Source organism: Triturus cristatus, chromosome 10 (genome assembly GCF_964204655.1).
Source record: "Triturus cristatus chromosome 10, aTriCri1.1, whole genome shotgun sequence".
In the NCBI taxonomy this organism is placed as follows: Eukaryota; Metazoa; Chordata; class Amphibia; order Caudata; family Salamandridae; genus Triturus; species Triturus cristatus.
The window spans coordinates 1,217,720,375-1,217,741,842 of NC_140593.1; the positions used below are offsets into that span (position 1 = coordinate 1,217,720,375).

At 40.8% G+C, this 21,468-nt stretch overlaps 1 protein-coding gene across 1 annotated transcript in view; it reads right to left on the reverse strand.

Annotated features, from left to right (window-relative positions):
* MECP2 (methyl-CpG binding protein 2) overlaps window positions 1-21,468 on the reverse strand; it is a 409,440-nt gene that overhangs the window by 17,321 nt on the left and 370,651 nt on the right. Inside the window, exon 3 of the mRNA XM_085629745.1 lies at window positions 1-21,468. This exon is cut by the window's left edge and continues 17,321 nt beyond it; it is cut by the window's right edge and continues 6,751 nt beyond it. The gene's annotated coding sequence lies outside the window, so the exon portion shown is untranslated.

A 21,468-nucleotide genomic window follows, 5' to 3' on the forward strand; every position in this document is an offset into this window, starting at 1 on the left:
GACGAAATCTGAGCTTCTTCCAGCTGGAGTATAAGGAACTAAATTCAGCCCACCAAAGCGTTTTGTAAATGCTGACAGATGCTCCAAAGTGTTTTTACAAGTTTAGCTGCAAATCTCAATCTTTTGAGACCTGTGTTGGTTTCAGAAACTGACAGTACCTTGCTTAACCTCTTTTCTTGCCAATCAATTGCAAATGTGTAAGGCTCAGAAGTCTGGTTTAGTGTCAGTTTTATTGAACCAATTATATACCAAGATTATCAGGGTCAACCAATATAAAAATGAAATCCTGTTACATCTTTAAATGTCATCACTAGAAGACATCAAGCATGCAAGTGGGGGCTATACTGGACTAGACAGTGCCTCAAACTGTTCTCAATAAGAAATATTTTTGCTATTTCCTCTTGGTCACCTCTATTTCTATAAAGCAGCAGCTTGCTTAACTGCACGTGCTTGGCATCTCTTTTCTGCTTGTTCCCTATACAAAGTCTATTGGCTTGGTCCTTGACTCTGAATCAATTATCTGGACCAAGCCACCTATTTCAACTTCATCTATAGATTTGGGGACTGAAGTGTAAGCATAATAAGTAGCTTAGCCGATTGGGTGATATACAGCTCTAGCACAGATTCTTTCACGCCTCTTCTTAAAGGAAGGATGCTAACGTGTGTATGAGCATGTGACTCTCATTGTATCTTTGTAGATTTGTTGTTTGGATTAGAAAGCTCTCCATATGAATCAACTATTGCACTTTGTGTCCAGACTCTCTGACCCTGGAGGAAAGGGAGCTTTAAGAATCCAGCAAATCTCACAGTTGGGCATCCCTGTCTCAGCCCTCAGGTGGCAACGTCTAGTTGAAATTCTATTACTTCGCATGCCACATTTATTACAGACTATTTCTGTTTAAGGAAAATAACAAAAGATCGTACCTCGCTAGTTTGTGTGTGTTAATTGAATATTTTATTATGTAGGGGTTCTGATTTGTACAAGCTTTCTTAATAACATTATGCTTATATTTTAGGCTGGTTTAAATGCCTGTTCCAAATCCTTTACTTTGCATTTTAAAAAGTGCAAACAGAATAAATATACAGTTCAAGTGTGCGACCAAAGAACATCTAGGAGGGACTTAAAGAGAATCTAAGACGGTACAGTTCCCTCCGATGTAGATGCAGGCTAAGTTCAAATGTTTTGCAAAAAGGGAGGCATACCTCAACACAAAGGGGCATCACTGTCCACAATAACATTTGGTAAAACTGCCCTTTCAGGTGTAAAGGGAGGGATTACCCTTTGACGGTCAGTGTTGAGGCCATAAGCTTTCTATTTATCTTGGAGACTAAGGTATTACTTCAGTCACTACTTCAGATAGCAATGCTTAATACTGATCAAGATTGTCTTTTAGGCCAACACTATGGCTTAGTGTTAATGCCAGAACCAAGACACTTACTTGACTTTTTGAAAAAGGTTTGAAGGTGGGGGTCAGAATTCATAACTACCCAAAATCATTATGCCAGAGTAACGGCAGACATTCCCTTGGATCTTTAGTATACATGAATACCCTTAAAACAGACTGGAGTTTTCAGTTTTTCTTTTACATGTTGACATAATCAGAAACAAACAGTATAAAAAGGGGAGAATAAGAAACCAAACTTGAAAATAAAGGCAGTGAAGTGAAACATTATCAACAAGCACTTGCAACACCAATAGGTCTTGCCTAAGCGAGATCTATTGGCTTTGTCAATATTATTCTTTAGTGCTGCAGCGTCGCTGCTGTGATGCATGGTTAAAAGTAAAAAAAAAAAAAAGCCATGACGTGGTCAATGCTTTGCCAATGCTTGTTTTTTCTAGTGGGAGGGGATGGGCCAAACAACAAATTTTAAGAAGGGGGGGTGCAAGAAACGCAGGAGGAGGGGGGAGTTACAATGCAAGCAATAACGCGGGAGGAATGCTGCAAAAAACAACGACAACAGGACAACATAAAAGGGCAAGCAACAACAGTGGAGCAACAACAACATGTACTGGGAGGGGAGGGAAGCGGGAAACAACCTGTAAACACATGCACAGTTGTAACCCTCTTATAGAGTATTACAACTTAAATTATATACAGTAACTCGGAAAGCACGCAAGCAGTGGGAGGACACTTGGCGGTGAAAATAAGCAGTACTTGGGCCATGCTCCAGGGGAGGGACAAACTCACGAAGAGGAAATGCAGCCAGCACATGTTGACCAAAGAGATGCAAGGAAATGAGAGTGACAGGACACAAATGAATGGTAAGCAATGGGAGAGCTCTAAGCCCACTGTAAGCTAACAAAATGTCTTGCAAGCGCTGTCTCATGCAAGATCTAACTAAAAACTGAGTGAGTAGGAAAACCATGGCCCTCTATCAATTGAAAAAACATGTTAGTTTTTGTGGTTGTACACTATGTCCTATTTTGAGAAGTAAGGGAAAATGCCACATCAAGGAGATCTCTTAGACTGTGGATGGAAGAATGAAGCTCTAATTACCATAGTAACTGTAACCTGAGTTACATTTGAAGCCACTACATTCTGGTAGCAGTCTCAAATATTTCCAAATAAAAGTTGTTGATCAACAAGCTGCCTGCAAACTAGCCCTGAAGACGTCTACTGTGATTATGTTGTGCAGATTTGCAATCCTACAGCCATTACATTCAGCAACAGGAAAAGGAAATTCTTCAAGAGCCCTGACCGCGTCAATACTATATTTAACTGGAGGATGAAGTTCCATATGGTTTACCTCCACCTGCTTAATTATCTGACTTTGGTCTCAGCTCAACAGTTTTGCTGTGTTTTTGTAAGTTACCATGGCATTGAGTGGATGGTGCAATGACATTGAAAGGCATCAACAGAGACTGAAAAGGGTAGGAAAGAAAAGTGATCCCAACCTGCCACACTCAAGAGTGTTTTATGTGTACCATTACAGTGCGAGTCAAATCAATGTAATTCATCATAGTATGGAGTCTGGCAATGTAGAGATCTTAAGGTAAGTATGCATGCCCTAATTGATATGCTAATTAATGGGGATGTAAAGACCACAGGCTGCAATGTGAGAGATTGAACATTATGCTATTTGCATAGATTAGATCTGAAGAAAATCAAAAATACTATCTACTTTTGGACACCCAAATATATCTATGTTGAGAGCAGTTGGGCAAATTCTTGCACGATCTCTATTTCTGGGCTGCATATCAAAAACACGATATTCCAAATCAAAGAGCTTAATGATGAGCAGGTATCTAGTCAGAAAGCTTCTCTACACGCAATGCTCATGGACAGCCAGCCTTTTAACATTCTATGGATGGATCTGTAGAACGGGATTATGTTGTCTGTGTACCTTTCCTGTCCAGGTCAGGTGCTGCTTTAAATAGGTCAGATATAAGAATTCTCCTGGGATTGGAAGGTAAGGTGCTCTTAGAGGCCTTGAGAGGATCTGCACCAAGGCTGGAACCAAAAGCCATCTAATCAATACCTATAAGGTCTTACTTTCAGGGCAAACACTAAGTAATACACTGCTGTCTTTCCAACACTTTTCTGGGAAATTCTATATTTATAAATAGGCTTTAATCTTTTTAGCTTGGGTAGGGTTTATGAAACATTGCACAGTAGGAAACAACAAGAAACAGACATAACATTTAAACAAGACTAAGATAATGGGATCAATTCACAAAAGTATTTAGAAGTATGCCAAGTAATACTGTTCAGTTCACTATTGTTAACAGTGTATCTATGGCACAGTCCCTTCTATTTGTACCTACTGTATATCAATATTCCCTGATCTTTCGTTTGTAGACTTTTTGAGTTTACTTCACAAAAGCATTCACAAGTATATGAAGCAGTACTAAAGGAGTACTACTTCATATACTAAAGGTGAACTACTTCATATACTAAAAGAGTACTACTTCATATGCTGGAGTACTACTTCATATACTAAAGGAGTACTACTTCAAATACTAAAGGAATACTACTTTATATACTAAAGGAGTACTACTTCAAATACTGAAGGAGTACTACTTCATATGGGGAAGGAGTACAACTTCATATACTAAAGGAGTACTACTTCAAATACTAAAGGAATACTACTTTATATACTAAATGAGTACTACTTCAAATACTGAAGGAGTACTACTTCATATGCTAAAGGAGTACTACTTCATATGTTAAAGTAGTACTACTTCAAATACTGGAGTACTACTTCAAATGCTAAAGAAGTACTACTTCAAATTCTAAAGGAGTACTACTTCATATACCAAAGGAGTACTACTTCATATACTAAAGGAGTACTACTTCATATGCTAAAGGAGTACTACTTCATATGCTAAAGGAGTTCTACTTCAAATACTAAAGGAGTACTACTTCAAATACTAAAGGAGTACTAATTCATATGCTAAAGGAGTACTACTTCAAATGCTAAAGGAGTACTACTTCATATGTTAAACTAGTACTACTTCATATACTAAAGGAGTACTACTTCATATACTAAAAGGAGTTCTACTTCAAATGCCAAAGGAGTACTACTTTATATGCTAAAGGAGTACTACTTCATATACTAATGGAGTACCACTACAAATACTAAAGGAGTACTAGTTGATGGTGGTTCAGCACTCACAATATTAATTAAATTCAGTCTGTCTCATATGAGTTCGGCACACATTTCACTTGCGACAGTAATGATCAACAAAACATAATACATGGTTGGCACATGAAGAGACGTCTGTATCAATTTATTCTTTATTCATTTTCTTCTTAAAAACACGCCCATTGAGCAGTGATTAGAGTAGCCTTCATATACTAAAGGACTACTTCTTCAAATACTAAAGTAGTACTACATACAATACGAAAGGACTACTTCTTCAAATACTAAAGGAGTACTACTTCATATGCTAATGAATGCCTTTCTGAATTGGCCCCTAGGTGTTGGTTCAGCTCTTCCTTGAAATTAATATTCCTTTGTTCAGAGAACTGATTGGAAAGATTTGAAGACATTCAGACTCATTAAAACACTTAGCTCCTTTCCTACATGATGCATCCCCTTTAATGTAGAACATGGGTGGAGAAGATGAATACATCTCCTATCCGCTTGATTCAACATTTGTAACATTCACAAATATTCAGAAAGGAAGTCCTAGCTCTTTTAGTTATGTAGTGGAACTGGAGAGGATTCAGGTCTTGAAATATCCATGTGTAACTTTGATGTGTGCACGAGAAAAAATTAAATAGAAAGAGACCGCATATTACATAATAGTGACCAAGATTCAGGGCAAAGACCATGCTAGTTACTGTTTCACGTTTAACAGACTCATAAAAATACCAAGCACAAAGGATCCAAGCAGTAAATTTAGGGTACAGAAAATGTGGTTACACTATTAAATGGAAAGCTGTATTTAAGCAGCAACATTTTACGGCCAATCAGATCACTTGTAACATAAGAATTTACCTTTCCTATGGATCTGGCTATAAAAAGAACAAGAGCGTGCCTAACCAGATGTTTGGTGCCAGCCACCATTCATATTCTTGCCCACTTCCATTTTGAACACTACGAGGGTGAACTCCCCTGTTGGCAACTCAAGTAGGGCCCTGGAATGTTAGAAACTGGAGTGAGAGAGTAACTGCTCTGAAAAACAGGCATATTGAAATCCTATAATTTTGTGAGTCTGACATGGAGATGGGATTCTAAGTTAATTTAACACAGGAAGATCACTACATCACTAACGGAAGTGGTGACCGTTCCAAAGAATAATTACCCATTCCATGCTTTAAAATATTATATATATATATATATTTGCCCTCTATTCGCCAAAGCTCTGCAAGGCTGTTCAACACTGCATTACTTCATAACAGCAGGTTTGCCATCTAATCTGTTGGCCTCATTGTTTCTTGCCTTAACTCTTTCCGATACTATCATGTTGTATGTGCAGGTGAAGGTTACACTCTTGTGCTTGCAATGAACCCTGTATTTATCTACCTAATCGCCCCTCACTTCCCTTGTTTAGCCACTTACTCTATCCATTTAGGGTGGCTGCCATAAGAAGCAGGCAGTCATGATGGATGTGACAACGGTACCAAGCCAGCTTTGAACTCACCTGTGCTGAGGCTTCTGCTGTGAATTATCTGCATGGATATTACACATTATTTATTCGTTTGGAGATTTACTGAATACTTTTGTGCACTTAAAAAGGCAGTAAGTGTGGGGTAAATTAGCAGGCAATATGAATTGAGAAACAACAGATCTGTTTAAAAAGACTGGAATAGGTTTTCCTACTTTGTAAAGCCCTGAATTGCATACAAAAGTGAAAGAGGGTTGCTTCCTTCATTAGTCGGTGTGAATGAGCTAACAAGTCTAAAAGAATGAGATCAAAGGCCGGCCTAGAATTTTGTAGAAAGAGAAGTATGTGACCAGAAATTTCCAGAAGAAAGGCGACTCCTTTAAGGGAAAAGGTAAAAACACAAGAAACTGGAAACAATACCACCTCACAGATCTTTTAACTTTTGACTAATGAATCAAAGCTACTTCCCCCTATTTGTGATGGTGATGATGTAAAAATCCTGGCATGAGCTAAGTCTTGCCCTTTTAGATCTAACCTACCAGGAAAGGATTGTAGTCGTATGCTTAACTCCCATGAGCACTTCTCATTGGAAACAGTAATGAGATAAATACTACCTCAGGCCTCTTTTTTTAGCTGTGGTTTGGGATCAATGGGTGTTTAATGTGCAGCCAATCGAATACAGTACTCAGCTGAATGTCAGGGACAAATGCACAGAACTACCAGCCTCTTTGGTACGCCACAAGTGAAAGTTTCCCTTCTGAAAGCCGAAAGCCAGATACAGAGGGTGTAGCTCAATCTTTGGCAAATGTAACTGCTACAAAGAGAGTGAGAGTAGTAGATCATAAAAGCAGTTATTGACACAACAGCCTCTATCGTTGGATATTCTTTTTTAAATCTGAGCTTGGGATGTGCTTGAGGTAGAGTGCTGAGACTGCTTTTATGTGTATAAAATAGATCTACCTCAACTCTGCTAGCTACTGCTTGAAGGTGGTCAACTGGAACATGTTCGTAGTCCGTAGATGCTTTAACTCTACATTGTACATCTTACTCGGACATCCAGACACCCCTCTACAGTTCACAAGTTTGCTGTCAAGAAATCGTGCACATGCAAATTCATGGCCTAGGCGTTAAGCATTACCTGCCTCATGGTCTTAACTCATAAGGAGGATTCAGTCAGTAGGATGCATAATAGCATGGAAAGTGAGGTACTAAAAGGAGCCAAGGACAGCCAACACAAAATAAAAATCACATTCCTTTTAAATGGGTATAGCAACTGTTACATTATTATTTCCTTTTATTTCTTTTGAGTGATGTGCAGAGGAATCATCTCAGGATAACAGTTAGCAGTCCTTCACACCAAACATGGGCTTCTTCCTTCATAGACGGCTATCCCCTCTAGCACAAACAAGCGATCCCTTCTGCATGGCTATGAAGACAACAGATCATCATGATGAACAGAGACAAGAGATTCCTCCTATAAACCCAAGACGTTTCCCATGGTCCACACCAATTAATTACAAGGACAGTGCAGACAGAGAGAAACAATAGCATTTTGGAAAATACCAAGTTTACAAGCAACCCTGCTATTGCGACATTTCTGGATCAGAAAGATCATTTAAAATGTTTGACGGTCTGTGATTCTGGGAGGTCCAGATGACAGAAGATGGTGCTATTGTTCATCAGAGTTTGTGGGCATGATTTCACTTTTATTTTTTTTAAAAGAGTCACAAAGCATTTCTCTCTGAAATAATTATTTTCAGTTTTGCATTTTTAACAATACTAGCTTCAGATAAAACACTTAAGTGTACTCGTCAACAATTCTTTTTCCCCTCATCATGAGTTACACATAAATATTAAAATTTCGACACCACAGTTGAAAAGACCATCATAGAACTTCGTTATGAATACAAAATAACCTTAGAGGAAGCAAAGGAAGACTAGAAAAGAAAAACAACAGCACAGTTAACATATTCGAACTGTACAGTGAAAGCACTCAGCATACATTGAAATAACAGTCCTTGTATATTTGGTCATATGGTGATCACTACAATCGGTTAAAGCAAGGCCGTTTTAGAAGCGGCTGTTACCACTGACGGAAGCAGGTAAAGACAGGCCCCAACACCATGTGAAGGAAGAGGCTGCAGATCTTACAAAAATACCTCTTAGCAATCTTAACCCTTCCCCTCCTAAAGTAAATGCAGAGAATCCAGCCACCCCACAGAAATTTAACAATATTTTCTTTTGTCCACTTCTCTAAATTTGAGTTGTCATCAGCAATGCAGTTACTTCACTTAACATTTCCTTGGAAATTCAGAGGACCTTCTTCATCCAGTTTTAAACATATCTTTTCATAAGTAAAACATCGAGCAGAGGGACATACCATATTAACCATTACTCTTACAACTGGCATCTAGCAGCTAATGTTTAAGATATATTGGCCAGATGTTTCTGGGACCTTTTTAGAGTTAATATACAAATTAAACATGCCCAACTATACCAGCAAAGATGCTGCAATTTATTGATGAGAGGAAAGTTGGTTTAATAAACGTTAAATGTAATACAGACTACATAAAACATTTTAAGTGCCTATGGATGTTATAAAGACTGGTTCCCCTCTTCAGAGTCTTAGAATGTTTAAGTACGGTGGTGTCAGCAGACAACAGTACAGTCACAAAAGAATATGCAGACTGAATGAATCAGTGCTTAATTTGAGCCGCTGGTTTCTGGTGCTGGGCACCAGCACTTAATTGTCGGCACCATTACTCATGACAGTCCACCACATGGAGGTGCTGTCTGTCTAATTTTTAAATGAGCACAACAATAGTTGTTAAATAATTATTTACACATTAAAATTGACTAATACCAGCTGCCCAAGCCAATCTTATAGCTTTGGGCGGCCTGGAATAATCCGAATTGTCACCCTTGCAGAAGTGTCATGGTTAGGTGTTGTTATTGATAGCGCAGGCAGGGGCAATGGGTAGTAGAAGCTGCCGTGGCCGCCTGACAGGGCTCTGGCACTTTATTTTTCAAGCTAAGCACTGTACAGAATCAGTTAGTTCCAGTGTTACCCAAGTAGATCACTTTCTTCCAATGTATACTATATCCTCTGCAAATTATCTTAGAAAGAGCCGCTAGGAATACATAACAATTTGAAGGGAGGGCATTGGAAAACTCAGAAAATGAATTGAAGGTTCCCAAAAATATGCTAAAATATCGACTTTTGAACCAAAGGTGCCATGGCATCCAATCCAGGTATTGTAATTCACAAAAGATCTATTGTTTGCCTTACAAATCTGCTGCAAAGGCACTACTCTAAAGATAGCAGCAAGGCCACTATGTCCCTATTAAAGTGCACAGTTATCTTCTCACATGGCTGCATACAGCCCCTGAGGCATAACAACCACACCATTAGAAGACTTTCTTAAGTGAACAAAAGTTGCTTGCCAATAACTGTACTTGTCAATTCAGGATGTGCCCCATTCATAAAGATCCTGAGAGGACAGTAACACGTGTTGGCTCACATCTATAGTCTGTGCAGGTTTCCTACATTCTTGGAATCCAGCAGAGGCTGTTGTAGCTTGTCAGTATGTACATGCCTAAGAAGGCATGCATGTGAAAATGTAGCGAAAATGAATTTATGGATACGGACTTGCTTCGCCTCTGACAAAGGTACATCTTTGTCTACAGTATGAAAAGGTGCTGGGAAAATGTCTGTAAGTACCCCATACCCTGCAAGGCTGCGAGTGTTCACCTATTCTGAAAGGTTGCCCAGTCCTGAAATACCAATAACCTGGCCTTTGAGCAAACTTCTTCACACAGGAAATTCTGCCATACTTGTAAACCTTAGGGGTGAGAAAATCCATTTATGAAGGCAAACTCACATTAAGTATCTGTTCAATGTGCACATATCTTTGTGAAGCAATCCACCAAAGTCTAAGAGTCCTCGTTGAGTATGAACTCTGCAGCCTGCCTCTGATGGATGCGTTGAGAGAAGGAAGGGTGCAATAGATGGATCGGTTCAAATGAAACCACCTTATGAAGGAACAAAGTGTGCAGTTCAGTAGCCCTCCAGTTTGTCGTAATCATCACCAGAAACACGTCTACAGGACATGGGTGTTCACATAGGGAACAGGGTACTGACAAAAAAGAAGGCAAAATGTACGGAGTTTACTCAATTTTGGCTGGAGGGAAATTATTGCATTGGATTGGTTTACATGGAGCTTCACTGAAAATGTTTGAATTGGGATCAGGATTAACCAGTTTGTTGTTGAAAAATGCTTTATCATATGTTACACCGTTTACAATTTAAAAGTAAAAAGACATGTTTTATTTGCTTTGATCACACGTATATGTCCACATGGATCCACATGAATTTTACGCCCCCATCATACACAGGCAGGATAGGAGAAAAAGAGAATCTGATGCTGATCAGACGAAAATGCAAGGTGTGCATAACTGCATGTAGCTGAGCTTGGCCAATACCGAATGGTTATATTTGAGGTTTGTTCATCCTCTTTGCACATGCTTGTTTGCAAATTTCTCAGCCTTATTTAAACCTGTATCTCCCAATCACTTTGAAAATGGTCTTCACATTGTATGGAAGTACAGGTGCAATGGACTTGATTGCATCTCATGGATCTCATCACACTTTAAATAATGGTATGCGGCTGGAGCCCGACCCAGGAGTGTACTGCCAAGAAACCCAATCGATGGTGAAGTCAAATCTCTCTGTTGAAATATTTTACATATGTACTGTACACCGTAAACAAAGACAGAGTAAACTACATAATCTATCAGCACTGAATGGTTAATTATGAAAAATAATGAATGATTGTACAGTGACTTTGATTGGTAGATATGTATCAGTTTTATGACAAATGATTTTAAACTAGTTTTGAATTCTTCCTTGTCATTGTGATGTATACTATCACGTTGTTGTTTATGGTGTACGATACATATGTAAAACAATTGAACAGGGCGATTTGATGATAATAATAGTACATTTCTTTATTGTGGGTCTGCATACCCTGTCCCCTTGATTGCGGGCTGTGCTCATTCATTACCAGTGGCGGCTCCTCGAGGGAGAGCGGCGGGGCGGGGCAGGGGAGGGGCAGAGAGGGGGGTAGTAAACTCCGGCATACGGCCCAACGGAGTGAAGTACATAAATAAATAGCACAATTTACATTGCGCACACTGCAACGCCAACTCGGCGATGCAGCGCACGCAATGTAAATTGTCCTATTTATTTATGTACTGAACTCCATTGTGCCATATGCCCGAGTTTACTGCCCCCCATTCTAGCCTGCCCCCACCCCGCCCCACCGCTCCGCAGCACTCCCTCGAGGAGCTGCACTGTTCATTACTCAAGATGTCTATGTGGCCTCCATCTCTTCTGCTCCCTCACACAAATCCTTTGGGTGACAGTGACCCCTCCGGTCCCACGTATGGGAATGCATTTTCCAAGGAACGCATGGTAAGTGAAGGCTCTGCATTGGCGAGTACACTCTCAATCCCCCGCACCAGATCCTGAATTATATATGTATATATCACAAAAACTAACATCAGTGCAGAAAGCCTCCCCGCTCTCCCCTCATACCCTAAACCCCAGCGTCTAACAGGCTTTACTTCACATAGCGTGGGGCGGGGATGTGCCTTTATTATATACATATCAAAAACCAGAAGCACTGGAGAACAAAGAGCACAGGTCTGCTTGTAGAGACATGTGGTCTCACTGGCAGGGCATACCCCCCTGTTCTAGACTACGGACATTGGGATATTGTGAAGAAGTGATAGGTATAATCCCACCAGGCTCCTCTAGAGCTAGAAGCAAATGATTTTATTTTGAGATATACATACTTACATATATTAAAAGCATTTACTCGTTCACGTTCTCCAGTCGGTGCTTAAAAAACCCACAAACCTACTGCTCTCTGCAAACAACAAGACTTGAACATAAATGCAGCCTGTGATTGCTCGACGTGTTCCTGGATAGTTGTTCCAGAACTAGGAAAAAGTTCATTTGACAAAGAAACACTGGAGAAAGGCGACACTACTAAGCAGTGTTGTCTAAAGTATGATTCCTTCATGGAGCAATGTCTGCAGGCACATCAGGTGACTCTCACACAGCGATCACAGACTTGCCAAGACATAGGCTGTGAAACCCTCTGTCACCTCCAACTGTAATGAAACCACTTGGCCTACTGCCCTGCCATTCTGATGTTCTTCTCTTTAATTCTGCATGGAAGTTCATACAAATATTGGTATCTATTTGAATTTCGGCCACAGTATCCAACAGTTTATATAAAAATTGAGTTGGCCTAATCCTATCACCCCCAAATACGGCTTTAAAGAAATGTTTGTACCAAAGCAGGAGGTTGGGACACATGGACACTAGTGCAAACATGGGAAGCAGATCAGAAACAATGACTTCAACAGAGGTTGCCACATTCCAGACCATTGTGCAACACAAAGTTTTTCAATGAACTGTGCAAAATTGTCCTCTGTGATTGTGCGCACAGGGAATTAGACAGATCCGTTTCACCTAGCAGTGCCTCTAGTTTATGAAACAATGTGAAATCAATTGCAAAGATGCAACCCTCTCCCTCCCCTAACAAAAAGGTGCTTGTAAGAAAGGCTGCTCTCTCGAACAGCAGTGGTCACTTGAGATATACCAACCAGGGGTCTACCTCATAGGTGTCTGCAAGAAATAGGAAGAGTAAAAAAACTAAACACAACTATATTATCTGCAGGCTCAGTGCTCATGCTCAGAGACTTAACAGATGTCTTGTCTATTTATAGGAACATACCAAAATTTCTACGTGCAACGGCGTAGCTACGAAGGCACAGACACATGGTTTGATTCAGACACAATCTCTATCAAGGCTAACATTAACAACACAGTGTAATCCAAGGGCAAAGAAAGGCTTGTTAAATCTTGTCCCCAAAGGTAGCCTTGAGGAAGTTGCCAACAAAGGGCCTGTCCTGAGACTGAGGGACAGTATGAGGAGACTCATGAAGAGAATGTAAGATCGGGGATAAGACAAGGTGTCCCGGTGTTGAGCCAAGAATTCATAAATACTGAGATGCTTTCCTGTGGAGATGCCTTCTCAGATATTCCTGAGTGGGAAAATGAGTTAAGTGCTCCACCTGCACTGAGCCACTGCTTCTCGTGGAGAAAAGAATCACGAGAGTAAGCGAAAAATCACCATGCAGCAGGAAAAGGATCTCATGCACAACGAAATGGAGCATCTAGGAATAACAAAGGAAGGCGGGTATAAATGATGAGTATCTACTACACAGAACAAAAGCCCATGTATGTATTCCTTCTCCCTATTTTGAATACAACTGCCATTCCCAGGGTTTAACATTCTCTACAGGAAGTAACAGGTTACAAAGACACTATACAGTAACAACTGTAAGGATAGATAGGTTCCATGTAAGGATTCCTATTGAAACATCCATTCTCCATTTCCACAAGAAAGGCAGACATATTTGTGTAGGCAGGTCTTCCCTTCCCCTTTTGTTGGTCTTCATGACTCAAAGGCCTCCATCAGACATGGACTTGCCGCTGCCAAATGGATTCATTTGCCCAATTACATGTCTTTATGTGATGATACCATAGCGCACACGGTAGAGTTGAAACAGTGTGGTATGGCAAGCCTACATTACATGTAAGTTAACCATCTGTGGGAAGCAGCTTCATTGTTTATTTGAAAGTTGGCAGCTGGAAGATCCTTCAAACAAAATATTATATGCACTGAAAAGTAAAACTACGAAGTAAAATCAATTGTGCAGCAAGAATGCATCTTACGATACATTTTAGCTTTGTCCTTACATTTCGATGGACATTTTAAGTGTTTGCGTAACATGCTTGCAGGCTGTACTGGCTGTACAAAACCCAGGCAAAATAATTAAATTTGTACATCCAGACATAGTAACTTGCAATAAAAAGGAAGAGTCTTCATGAAGATATTGGAACAAATGCATGAAAAGTGTTCATTTAAAGTGCAAATAATATCTTGTAATCAACAAAGCAACCACAAAAAGGCAATCTGTAAAAGACAGGAAAAAAATCATCAAGGAAACAGGAGTGTTTTAAAGCAAACACTTATCGAGGGAGGGGTGTTTGGGCCGAAGTTAAACAGGCATTTATAGGTCAAATGCCTACTTTTTTATGAATAAGCAGAACACTTATAAGGAAACTCTTTTTTGTTACATAAGTATTCACATCCTTGTATCCAACCATCTATTTATCACTAGATGTCTGTGTTCTCTATTTTGGCAGGGCCCTGGGTAATCTCGGATGATGGCAGTGCTCTGCGTGGACACAAGCACAGTCGGAAAAATGCCAGCTGGGGCATCCACAAGTCCAATCAATATCAACTGCACCAGAGAAAAGCTAGAAACTCAAGTGAGTGCCAGGGGAGGGACTATGCTACCAATAAACAAAGCAGATCTCTTAAGAGGCTAGGAGGGAAGATTTCCATGTGAGTGCCAAATGAGGGACTGTGCTACCAATAAACAAAGCAGATCTCTTAAGAGGCTAGGAGGGAAAATTTCCATGTGAGTGCCAAATGAGAGACTGTGCTACCAATAAACAAAATCTCCTAAGAGGCTACGAGGGCAGATTCCCAAGTGAGTGTCAAAGGACGAATTGTGCTGCCAACAAACAAAGCAGATCTCTTAAGAGGCTGGAGGGCAGATTCCCAAGTGAATGCCAAATGAGTGTGTGTGCTACCAATAAACAATGCAGATCTCTTAAGAGGCTGGAGGGCAGATTCCCAAATGAGTGCCAGAGGAGGGTCTGTGGTACCAATAAACAAAGCAGATCTCCTAAGAGGCTAGGAGGGAAGATGTCCATGTGAGTGCCAAATGAAGGACTGTGCAACCAATAAACAAAGCAGATCTCTTAAGAGGCTAGGAAGAACAATTTCCATGTGAGTGCCAAATGAGGGACAGTGCTAGCAATAAACAAAGCAGATCTCTTAAGAGGCTAGGAGGGAAGATTTCCATGTGAGTGCCAAATGAGGGACTGTGCTACCAATAAACAAAGCAGATCTCTTAAGAGGCTAGGAGGGAAGATTTCCATGTGAGTGCCAAATGAGGGACTGTGCTACCAATAAACAAAGCAGATCTCTTAAGAGGCTGGAGGGCAGATTCCCAAGTGAGTGCCAAATGAGGGACTGTGCAACCAATAAACAAAGCAGATCTCTTAAGAGGCTAGGAGGGAAGATTTCCATGTGAGTGCCAAATGAGGGACTGTGCTACCAATAAACAAAGCAGATCTCTTAAGAGGCTAGGAGGGAAGATTTCCATGTGAGTGCCAAATGAGGGACTGTGCTACCAATAAACAAAGCAGATCTCTTAAGAGGCTAGGAGGGAAGATTTCCATGTGAGTGCCACATGAGGGACTGTGCTACCAATAAACAAAGCAGATCTCTTAAGAGGCTAGGAGGGAAGATTTCTATGTGAGTGCCAAATGAGGGACTGTGCTACCAATAAACAAAGCAGATCTCTTAAGAGGCTAGGAGGGAAGATTTCCAAGTGAGTGTCAAAGGAGGGACTGTGCTACCAAAGCAGATCTCTTAAGAGTCTAGGAGGGCAGATTCCCAAGTGAGTGCCAAATGAGGGAGTGTGCTGCCAACAAACAAAGCAGACCTCTTAAGAGGCTGGAGGGCAGATTCTGCAATCACTAAGCAGTACACGACACTGTAAGGAAATGGATTCTGCTGATCTTGGTTTGGAAGCCAAATTGGTGAAAGGAGACAAAACATCAAAGCAATAACACTGCTCTACTGAGCACAAGATATCTTAAAATATCTAACAATGGACCAAAACTTCTAAAATACAGTAACACATTTGAGCGATGCCACATAACTTTTTCAGGGCTTAGTGCTCGTTCTGCAAAACGTTTTTATAGATTTTGAAGCAAGCCATACCATGAGATGGTGCCAGATGATGGAGTTACTTATTGTTTGGAAATTATATTGTTATAAACTTACAAACAGGTGCTCATTACATTTTTGACTTGGGCCCTGAAAAAAAGTCTAAGATGTCTGCTTACAAAATGCTGAAGAGGAAGCAAATCAGATGCCTCCTGTTACCAGGAGCTAGTTCAATACAAGCTACTTGAACTGTGAGAGTTATTGTCCTGATCAGAAATGGCCCTTCTTAAGAATACAAATGGGTGAAAGTCAGCACGAGAAAATGGACCATGTGGCAGACCACATGGATTCTTGCCATATTCCTGGAGCCCTGTTTTAGAACCTCCAGGTGGCTGCAGCTGAAATGTCTCTCGTCAGAAAATGTGCACTTGTCTTGAAGAACGGCTAACATGACGAAGGTGTACTAGTTATCTGTCTATAGATTAGAAACAGCCAGTAAATCGTTAGCTCCGTCAGAATCCTGGCTTATTTCGAGGAAATTACCAAAATGTGTGCACCAGTTGGATGAAAGCGGGAGGACTGCATAACACACTCTGAGCAGGAAAGCTTTAGCAAATAAATGTATGCATCGCAATATGTTTGCTACTTGATTACATTGATCACTGGTGCCTTGGGGAGTAGCCTAGGATGTTGCCATGAGCAGGCCTTATTTTAAAATGTCACAGTACTGTACCATCATGGAGAGGGGCTATAACACCTTTAGGTTAGACTCAAGAGTATTCTGAAATAACCGTAAAGTGAACTAGAAGGACCAATAGGTAAATCAAGTATTGGTAGGTTTGCTGACCACAGGAAAAAAAAATCACCATGACCAAAAGCCTCAAATAAAATCTAATTGCCATTTATGGAGCTAATAATATAAAAAATCAGCTAACATTATATGTGTTTTTGTGGGTGCGGGGCTTCAGCTGTACTGCAGTCTCATTGATCTTTATGCATGGCCAAGCAAAATCTCAAAGTTCACAGACATCCGTACTGAAATAAATGCCACATGCAAAGCTGCCCACTCACCGTAAACCATGGGCTCAAAGGAATGATTTACATCTCCTCAAAAAAGGATTAGATTCCTTAGCAGGAAAACAAAGATAGACATGACCATCAAAGTGTTCTTTGATGCATATATTATCTGAAGGTGAACACTTGCCTCTGTAAACTCCAACAGATAATACTTTTAGACAATTAAGATATATGGTTATTTGGCACTTCTATAGCACATATTCGTCAATTAGTATGGTGCCAGAGAATCTGGTAGTCTGGAGATGACTTTCTATACTGTTCAGAGGGGCCTATCTCAAGGAGGAAGGGAAAGAACTGAGTCAATGAGCTCTAGGTATTTTGCTGAATTAAAAAAACACATTTGCAGCTCTGTGGAAGGCTAGGTAGTTTAAGAATAATCTCATTCCGCTGGGACATAAGTTTCTAAAGTTGGAATAATGAAGAACTGGCCAAATAGAGGATGTGGATAGAAAAGCAAAGATGTCTGAAGTGGTGGGTCTTGTTTGTGGCAAGGGATAGAGGGTCACAATTGAATTGTACAAGATAGACTACATGGAGCCAGTTAAGAGCAGAAAGGACATACGTGGTGCAGTCACTTCTTTGAGATTAAGCAGTATATGGCTAGCAGCATTTTGAACAATGGAATCTCTGCATGAGTAACAAGAAAGTTAGAAGTAAACGTTCTGGTTGCAGTTGAATTGTTAAAAAGACGATAACCTCTTTAATAGTCACTTTAAGCAGGAAGTGATCTTTTAATATATTTTGGTGGCGATAATAGATGTTGGTCCATGCAGATGTCAAAATGATATCGGCTCCGGAAGAGTTTGGTGTGTGGGTAGAGATTAGATGGCCAGATGAGAAAATGTCAGCAAAGATGGCAGGGCCTTGTGATTAGAACCTCGAATTTGACTTCATCCACCACTGGACTGCCGTCATACATTAATAGAAACTGTTGGAGATAACATCAGGGTTGTCATCCATCAGGACTAGAATCTAGGTACTGTCAGTCTATGAAGTGAACACGTGGCAGAACAAGCAAACCAGGAAGTCTAGGGGGTGTAGACGGATGATCTAGAAGAGGAGGCAGCAAATGAAGACCAGCAGGACAAAAGATCATGGCACAGCCCTACACCCATGGAGAACGGCCACATGCTATCAAGGACTGAGATGATTACTGACTCAATGCCTGGCATAATGACAAATGTTTAGGAACTAGCTCTGCACTGATGACCTGATTACCTCACTTAATGCTGACATGGGTAAGTGAAGTTCTTTTAGTCCTGGAAATGTTAGAAGGCATCAGAAGAAGCAATAAGTCATACACTTGGCCAAACAGAGTAAATCCATGGTAATGGCTGGCACAAGGGTAAACAAGCATTGGCATAGCCAATAGGTCTCCCCTTTGGGTATCGGAGACCTGGCTGAGACAACCTTGATAACCCCCCCCAAAAAAGAACTGTTATGAAATTATCAACAAATATAACAACATTGTCGAGGGTGGACTGATGAGAGAAAACCATCTTAAAACAGTGCGTCAGAAATGGACGGTCGACATTTTGTTTAGAGCGGTTTATGTAAGGGGACACGCCCGAGGCTCCAAAGTTGCAGACAAGCAGAAGGGACAAAATATGTACAGTGCAGAGAATATCCGAGAACCTTTATTTTAGATTGCATCCCAAGCAGAACGCATACCTCATTTGGGTAGTAAAATGTTTTCCAAATTTTTTTTTTTTTTAAGTCAATCAGAATGTGCTTTCACAGCACTAGGGAAAAGCACGGACATTGTTTTAATTAACCCCTATTTAAACCCTTTCCCGATTTTTTGGGGGGCTATGAGAGGTTAAATGCAATGAGAGGTAGACGTAGTTCACACGTGCCATGTCTTCCTATGGTAAGTATAATATAATTATTTGTTTTATATAGCACTCTGTACCGTACTCTGTTGCTCCAAAGCGGTGTCAATAAATTGGAAACCAATTTTCCGACCCCAAAAGATGAAAGCTAAGCCTGCGAACTTGTAACCCCAGACAGATCACAGCAGATGTTAGTAGCCATGGACAGGTTATTTTTGTATTTATTAAAGGCATGGACACTGATTTGAAACATACTCTGCTGTGGCCAGTTGGAGAGATCCGTCTAGTTGGAAAGGCTCTGGACCCCAGAGGCCCCACCGAGTGAGAGAGCTGGAGGGTATACGGTTCAGCAGATCAAGGTGTGATCTAGACGTGTGTGTCCCCCCCCCCCCCATTTTATATGTGGTTTGAGTCTGAAACAGAATCTTTTCCCATACAGTAGGCGAAAGGCCTCTCGTTGCCGATGCAAGTGGGCGTTGTCAGGGTGACCTAGGTGAATATTTTCGAATTATAGACTGCAGCCTTAATGAACCCAGATATCAAAAATGTCACTTTGGGGAATGGGCAAAATGCAGAAAATATCTATCTGATAAGAATATAACGGTTTTTTCATATAATGGAAAAACTGTGTTGGTTACCAATTTGGTGGAGCCAGACAAAAAATGTACAATTACCAAAAATGAGTAAATTAGGACAATTGAACTGAATAAATAATTTACACAAAAAAAAGATTAGATGAAAAAATGGTCAGGACGGTCTATCTTCTATATCTACCATGAACCCTGGAGGAGGAACAAAGAAAGGGCAGCGTGACCCGGTAGAAGAAGCCCAAGGGAAGTAACTTATGAAAATGGGGTCTGGAGAACACATAGAGAAGGGACCGCAATTAACAAGGACGGAGTGGAGAAGAACATGGGTGTGGATGAGGGGCGCGAAGAAGGTGGCATCTGGGAATGGATGCTCATGCCATCATACAGAACACCAACAGGAGCCAGAGGAGGAGCGTGTGTGTCATTCAATGGGCAAGTATACAGGGGTAGGAAAGAGATCAAGTCAGAGGGCGGTCAAGAGCAAATACGCAATGAAATGTGCACACAAAAGTGGAGATTACACAAGAGTCACTGCAACAACAAAAAACAAAAAAAGTCCGAGGCCCAGAAATGCGGCAATGAAATGTGCACACAAAAGTGTTGATTACACGGGAGTCACTGGAATACAAAAATAAATTAAAGAAGTCTGAGGCCTAGAGAAGCGAAATGAAAGTGCACACAAAAGTTGGGATTACACGGGATTCACTGCCACACTTTTTTTTTTAAATACGAGGCACAGAAAAGCAGTAATGTAATGTGCACACAAACGTGGGGATAACACGGAAGTCACTGCAACAAAAAGAAGAAGAATAAGTACGAGGCCCAGAAAAGCGAAAACGGAAGTGCACACAAAAGTGGAGCTTAGATGGGAGTCACCACAACAAAGACATAAATAAACAAGACAAGCCCGGCGGAGTGTGGCGCACGCGCTTGGCGGGGGAGCGCATTCCAGGCGGGGGAGTGGACCCTTTGAAGTACGATGCCAAAAGCGGATTGCATGGCGGCACGATGCACGTGATTGTGCGCGTGCTCGCCATGCAATCCACTTTTGGGAGCACTTTTGGGAGCCCCTTACTAGAGTCTCGCTGAGCGATTGCTTACGCGATAGCCAGCGAGACCTAAAAAATGGGGCAGAAAGGCAAACCCAACTAGGCAACGCAGAGCACAGTTGCGAAAGATGCATCTTTTGGGGGTGGGAAAGACTTCCTTTCTTGTTCACTGCAAAGATCCTTCCTTGACCGTTGACCCTTCTGACTCATATGGTTGCTGCTCATTCTTCATGTTAGGTTCTTTTGGCTGAGAGTTGATTAATTTAGAATCATTCAACCCTTAGTGAAGCTCACATCTGGAATAGGTGCAGTTTGAAAACTATGGATCTAAACAATTTTGACTGCTCCATCTGCGAACTTTAAATATTTTTCCTGGCATGCCTATATTTTTTACACACAGTGTTTGAAAAGTGTAGCACTCTGGGCTATTTATGTGTGATATGCCCTTACCTGTAACCCTTGTTAAGCCTTGGAGCTAGTCAAATATATCAATAAACAATTACACAGACTATAAGTTTAACTACAAAAAGAGCTTTTAGCAAGGTACTGTCCCTACCCGTTACTCAGCTCGAGCACTGCGCTTATGCAATTAATGGACAAACCAGTTTTTCCAAGCTGAACCAGTCTACGTTCTCTTTGGAAAAAGCACAACGGTGCAATTTAAGTTCAGTTTCTATCTTGAAGAAAGTCCTAAGTTGGAAGACGGTGCCAATTCTGAACTCTGAACTCAGGAGAGTGTTCTAAGAGAGTTAAAAAACTGAGGAGGGTCCTGAGCACGCAGAGCATTCTATACTACTGATCTTTTCTAACACGAATAAAACATGTAGCTTTTGATTAATCTCACAATTAGAGATGTATGCCGAAACGACTGGACACCTGAATGCTTCTTCAGAACTAATGAGCTAAGCCTAAGGTAAAGGCCATCTTCCAACATGGACACAGCCCTGGAGTCTTACGCGTATCATACTGTGTAAAAACAAT